The sequence below is a fragment of the Palaemon carinicauda genome, chromosome 2 (genome assembly GCF_036898095.1).
Source record: "Palaemon carinicauda isolate YSFRI2023 chromosome 2, ASM3689809v2, whole genome shotgun sequence".
In the NCBI taxonomy this organism is placed as follows: domain Eukaryota; kingdom Metazoa; phylum Arthropoda; class Malacostraca; order Decapoda; family Palaemonidae; genus Palaemon; species Palaemon carinicauda.
The window spans coordinates 140,320,731-140,327,734 of NC_090726.1; the positions used below are offsets into that span (position 1 = coordinate 140,320,731).

The 7,004-nt window shown below is 35.5% G+C and overlaps 1 long non-coding RNA gene across 3 annotated transcripts in view; it reads right to left on the reverse strand.

The window, feature by feature from the left end:
• LOC137627501 (uncharacterized) overlaps positions 1-819 on the reverse strand; it is a 742,199-nt gene extending 741,380 nt beyond the window's left edge. For all 3 annotated transcript variants that reach the window (XR_011041172.1, XR_011041173.1, XR_011041171.1), the window contains exon 1: positions 529-819. This is a non-coding gene — a long non-coding RNA (uncharacterized lncRNA). The remainder of the gene's footprint in view (positions 1-528) is intronic.
• Between the last annotated feature and the right edge of the window lie 6,185 nt (positions 820-7,004).

Consider the following 7,004-nt stretch of genomic DNA (forward strand, 5'->3'; position numbering starts at 1 on the left):
TATATATATATATATATATATATATATATATATATATATATATATATATATATATATATATATATTTCTGAAACTATTCATTTGGGACGGGAACAAGTGTCATTTTCGAAGAGAGTAATTTTTTCTATAAGAAAAAGTAGTCTTTTTCCTAGGTTACATTGCTCTGTAATACAGTAAAATAATACCGAATCGGTAGGTAGGCTAATGGTAAGACAAAGATTTAGTGCTGTATGAACCCATGGCAGGGGCCCTAGGCTTCGAGCTTCTTTGAGCCCCTCAACATTCCCCAAGGCCAGGTGCCCCCACGAAAATTTCACCCTTTCCTTCCGTACAGATTTAACATTGGCACTGTAAGATACAAGTTGCTTAAGACTCAGTTTTTGTTGGGCCCTGCTCTTGCTGGTCCCCTGGTCTTCAGCCTGAGGGGGTGATACGGAACTACCCAGATTATATCAATAAAAAATAAATCAAGCGTTATATTAATGTGAGGTGAAGTTGTAAACTTTTACCAAAGTAACAACTACTTACCAAGGTCTTAATCTTGAAGGTAGCTTACAATGATGTCGGAAAACTTGTTAGCGATTAGTTGTGGATTTTCACTGCACAAAGATCCAGTGTGTTTGGTTACTTTGTGCAGTTCCAGTCTGGAACGTCGCAGGAAAGTAGGCTATTATTTACGAGTTCGACGGTTCGACCGTAGGCCGTAGCAATAATAGGCAATAAAGAGTATTGTCTTTCAAAAATAAAACAAAATGCTTTCTTCTTTCTTGACAAGGATTCTCGTCACAGAAGAAAAAGAGTACTGTTCTCAGCAGCGTTGCCAGATACTTTTGGTCCAATTGTTGTACCCAACAGCTAAGAAATGTCGTACAGTACCATGAAAATGTCGTACCTGCTTTTATTTATCCAAGATGCTAAAAAACAACAACAAAAACACTTGTAATGTATTGTTAATGACAATAGTAGCTCTAATAATGATGATAATCATAAGACTAATGAGTTTCTGACCTTTTTTTATTTGTATTGTGTGCTTTGTAGCAAGTGAAAAAATGAAATCAACTACAGTATATGTATTCAGATGTAAGGCTGAGTTAAAGAAAATCGTAAACAAAGATGTTAAAATTATCGAAGAATTCTAGTATTATATATGTACGAGTGCAAAGATACACACACACACACACATATATATATATATATATATATATATATATATATATATATATATATATATATATATATATATATATATATATATATATATATATATATATATATATATATATATATATATATATAAAAGAGAGAGAGAGAGAGAGAGAGAGAGAGAGAGAGAGAGAGAGAGAGAGAGAGAGAGAGAGAGAGAGAGAGAGAGAGAGAGAGAGAGAGAGAGTTCATGAATAAAACTCAAAAGTTTGTATAACTCATTTCCAGCAAATTTTCTATTGTATGTGGGCTGGAGACATCACATGGAGTGCCTGCATACGAGTTGGTTGAACTCATAGAAAGAATGGACTTAGTTGGATAAATGTTGGTACAATATTTATGATTTTCCTTGCCAGTTAGTTCTACTCTGAGCAAAAAAAAAAAAATCTTTAATAGTTGTAACACTTAGCTTTTTTAGTCTCCAGATTTCATGTTATCTACACAGAAAAATATACTCTTTCACCATCTGCATTTGCATAAGGCAGCGAAAGAATACCCACAGCAAAAGGTCCTTGAGTAAGGAAAGATATAGCCTACTAGCCGTAACCATCTTTGAGTTCGCATATTGCAATCTGTCAGGGATTTTATCAGTTTGTGCCACCTGCCTAATATCTACAGGGAGAGCTTAGTTTTGAGTTCTATATAAAGCCCTCCATTCATCATCTAAACTTTGAAGAGTATTTGAGCTTTAGCTAGAAATGATATACTGTCAGTTCTGAAACTGAAAACTGAAGCTTTCAGAATCAAGTTCGCTCGTACTTGTATTGTAGTCAACCTTCTTCTTCTTGGGGTATTAAAGCCAACACTCTTTGCTGATTGGTCTTATGGTTAGTCGTGTTAACCAATCACACATGTATATCATAATTATGTACGATAATTGCCACTTCTTTGGAAGTGGGAATTTTGTTTGTGTGAGCTTGATAAATTTTCAAAAATAACTGAAACCATAAATATATATATATTCTCTTATTCATGGTCGTACAAATTGATAAAAAAATCGTACAATTGAGCATATTTGACTAAACTGTCGTAGGTCGTACAACACCACAACACTGGGTCGTAGGTTGTAAAAGTCAAAATTGTCGTATGGGTACGACTTTTATCGTACATCTAGCAACGCTGGTTCTCAGTTTGGCTTTCAGCCGTTGTCAAATGAACTTCTAAATGTGAACATTTTTTAGCTAAGACTACTTCTGTCTTCTGTATTTAAGCCATTGTTTTAATAATGTCATAACAAAACAAACAATGAAAGAAAATTCAGGTTTATAGGCCTACATTGCTATTTACTAATGTAGCCTATTTCTTTTGGACTTTATTTGAGGTAGGTTTTTTTTGTAATCGAATCAATAAATATAAACACAAATTTCTCAACATTATCTCACAAAATATTCAAAATGATAATGACTAATAATAGAAATGATGGTGATAATAATTATATGATAATATATAATAATAATCATATATAAACAACGACTTCAATTTATGTAATTGCATTTCACTTGCTTCTTTGCCGTAGAAAGAATGCCAACGGTTCAATTATCTCATTGGATATAGCCAACAACTTATATTTTCATGAATATATTCCATGTTTATTACCGTACGTGGACCTAGGAGTTTTACAATTATCATTTCAGCTCTTGCTTTCTCAAAATAATTCTCGCGCAAATGTATAATGTATAGAGTCCTTTCAATACGCGTCATCAAACTTCCGGTCCGCCATCTTGGAGGGCATACAAAGGTGCGTTCAGTGAATAGCTATGGTTGAACTGTTGAATATTTAGCCATTTCATCACATTCACATTCACACAATGCCCAGTTTTTGCGCTATTGTTGGCTGTGGGAATCGAGGACGAAGAGATGACAAGAGTTTCTACCGCATACCGGCAGTTATTCAGAATCAGGACAAAGATACAGAAGAATTATCCAAGTGCAGACGTGACTTGTGGTTGACCAGAATATCACGGGCTGATCTACGTGAATCCTCACTACCCTAAGCACGTATCTGTTCTGATTATTTCATATCAGGTCAGTCTCGGCTAGGCCCTAAAAGTATCATTATTCCTGTGTAAACATGCTATATCCGATCGCATGGGTGACTTCAAAAGTATCATCGTCAGTTCAGTGTGTAGTGTGTGTGTGGGGGGGAGGGGGCATCTCAATTTTTAAACATCTAAAGGGGCATCTCAGATTTACAAAACAAAAATGAAAAGCACCCATATTGGCTATATTAACAAAGGCTACTTACCTAGGTCTCTCTTTCGCCAAGGTGCTCATGCCTATATATAATTGAGTGTATATTTATATTTATTTTAATTTGTGTATTAAATTGTGCAGACATACAGGCCTATGTGATGAATAAACATTGATTATAAATAATAATAATAATAATATCTGAAAGCTGGTTTAATCCGAAGGGGTCTTCAGCTTATATATGAAACATCGAAAAAATAATTAAACTTGCGCATTTAATTGCAAGGAGGCAAAACGATCATCCAAGAGCATTACAATAAAGTTTGTCCATCATATGTTTATATGTAAATAAGAAATTATAGCATTTGTAACCAAACACAAACACAATGGTTAGGCATGAACTGATAAAGATTTGACATAATAATGCAAAACTTTTACATACATTTTGACAATAAAAGATTATAATACACAAGGTTAGGCTAAATGATCAATATTAGCATTATAATTATAAACACTCTCTTCATCGGCCCAGTGTTTATCTAATTTTGGTCTTAAAAGCATTAAAGGGAAAAACAACAAATTCTGGAAGCAGATTATTCAATGGAAATGTATGCCCACTCATGTTCTGGGTTGGCCGACAGTACCAAGTAGTTCACCATATCAATCTATGAAATACTGGGAAAATCCTCAATATTTTGACTGAATGAATTCTGCATCTGGTATGGATCTAGGCCATCAATTAGATCGAGTTTCTGCTTTTAAAAACGCTTATCATCACCCGACAATTGTTTGACAAAGTCGCTCTCATTGTCCATATTCGCTGTAGCAGCCGCCATGTTTTCGCTTTGTATGCCCTCCAGTATGGCCGCCGGCGATTCCCAGTGACGTCATTGAAAGCACTCTATTTGCACGCAAGTAGTCCTACTGAAAATGGTCTAATACAACAATTAATCCGTAGTTTTTGACCTTGCAATAATCTATATCAACGAAATCAAATCTTACTGGAAACGATAAGCGCTGTAGCTTTAAACTTATTTGTTTTTTACCGTAAGCCAACAAAGTAACGTATCAGATCACACTAATATTTCTCCTTTATAAATATCTTACATAAGCTAATGCAACATGTTTATGTAGCATGTTGGTCTAATCACTATTTTTCCCCTAATGTGCTTCGGATAATTAAGCAAATATTACGCAAAACACAGCTTTCATTACTTTGAATTTTACTTACCGCAAATAGCTTAATATAGGCTTAGCCTACAATATTTCAATATTTAGAGATAAGCTTTACACACAAAACAAAACAGTATATCGATCGTAATACAGTAGTTTGCAAACCTCCAGAAAAAAAATACAAATCTGTTTTGATGAGCAGTCTACAGTAGGCCTATGCCTCAATGGGCGTAGTTGGAGATGACTAATATTGAGATGACTAACATGAAAAAGGAAAAATAGTTATTTGTTGACATTTCAGTCTATATGTGGATGATGCATCAAATTGTGGTGCTTCATCATTTAATATGCTATTGAAGGGAAATTTAAACTATTCTTTAATAAGATGCACAGTTTTACTTCTCCATAAATGACATTGTTGATAACGCTGAGTCGAAACTATGCACCAGTGTTAGGGAATGGAGGACAGATAAACTACAAAAAATAAATGAAAATAAAACCGAGTTTATGGTGATAGGAAAGATAAACAACTTAAGAAACTTGATGATATCCAAATGAATATTAGTGATAACCTGGTCCCGCCGATATCTAGAAGAGTTTGTGACCTATGCGTATCACTTTGTCTGCAATTTGTCTCTCAGTGCTTTAATAAATAATGAAGTAAGATATCACCTTAGAAAAAAAAATAACTTTTATAGCATATTCTACAAAGAAGCTCGAGTTATCTGTGTTATTATCAGGATTGACTGCTGTAATTCCATCTAATTCAGTCTACCTAAAGTGCAACTTAACGGATTTTGAGCGAAGCGAAAAATCTATTTTTGGGTGAGATAGCCATGTCGTCCTGATGGAAGTTCCTTTAGGGTACCTTCCTAGGGTATATTTGACTACGGTGATATTCCCAGAGAATTTACCTTAAAGTATCCAGAATTCTAACTCATGGAGCGAATATCCCTGAATAAACTTAACATGGGATATCACATAATATCAGAGGACGTATTCTTGACACGCCACATAGCAATCTTCACCCCAAATAGAATTAACACTTCGAGGGGTTAAAGTGGCAAGAAAACGAAAAACGAGAATGAAAGGAGAGCCGTTAATAAGGTACCTCTCCTATCCCGCTTTGAGTGTGTATACAATGCCGCCGACGGTGCCATCTTCATTCCTTGTAGCGATACACGAGGAGCTACAGATACTGCATTATAGGGAGGGGTCCTATAGCCCTTTTTATTAAAAAGGAAGGGCGGGTCCATCAGGACGACATGGCTATCTCACCCAAAAATAGATTTTTCGCTTCGCTCAAAATCCATTTTGGGCTCAGGCCATGTCGTCCTGATGGAAGTATACCAGAGCATTACTGTATCTGTGGATTCTCAAATCGTGCTGTACTCTCAAGAAAGTATTTCCTGGTCAGCATAGACCTAGAGACCTATGATGTTACCGTCACACATCATTTCATCTAAGCATAAACCATGTTAGTGCTTCCTGCCCCCTACAGGGAAGAGTCATACTAGACTCTGGAAAAAGTTTTGAGGAGTACATATACCTATGGATGACTAACAGACAAGCCATTATAGCGGTCTCACCCTTTATGTTATAAAGCAAAGTTTGTATAAGAACCACCAATGTCAGTATGAAATACCGACAAGTCCCCTGGTGTGCCCGTTCTTATCACTGGATTGGACAAGGGTTTATATCAGTGTAGGAATAAATTTGCATATCCACCACCATCCCTATAGGGTAAGAAGTCTTTCCTACTTGGGGAAAGCATAAACCAATGAATGTTTGCTTGTAGCAAGGAACAATCTTTTAGGACTATTCATGTTAAAATTATCCATAGTTTTAAAGTAATGCTAAACCATTTTCTAGTAAAATGACACAGGCGAATGAGACGCAAGGTTCACAAAGAACTAGTTTATTGACAATTAATAAAAATATATAGGTTAATCGACAATTATACAATTATAAGATGTGGATGAACCAATAAATAAGCATAAGGATCATAGTAAACAGAAAATATTGTTTCACCTGAAAGGAAAAAATATATATGCACCAATTTTAATATTGAAATATTAATATTATTATCATAGTCTGTCTTACTACTCAAGCACACTAGCGTCAGAAACGCTTGGCACACGTGTCTGCACTTATGCTTGGTTCACCTTTGTTTATGGAACAGTTAACAAGGACACCTTAGTGGCCTAACGCTTAGTCTGTAGAAACAGTCCGTGACTACACACCCACCCTTGAATTAATCGTCCCAATTAATTTCACTGTTCCTCGCAGAATTAAACAGCAGGTTTAACGACACTACCTACTGCCACCACAGACCTCTTCAGTTGCTCTACTTGCTTCGCATAGTGTCTAAAGAATACTCTGGATGACTTCCAGCCAGTTTATGAGCGAAGATGTGCAAAATCCATATTATTAAAGAA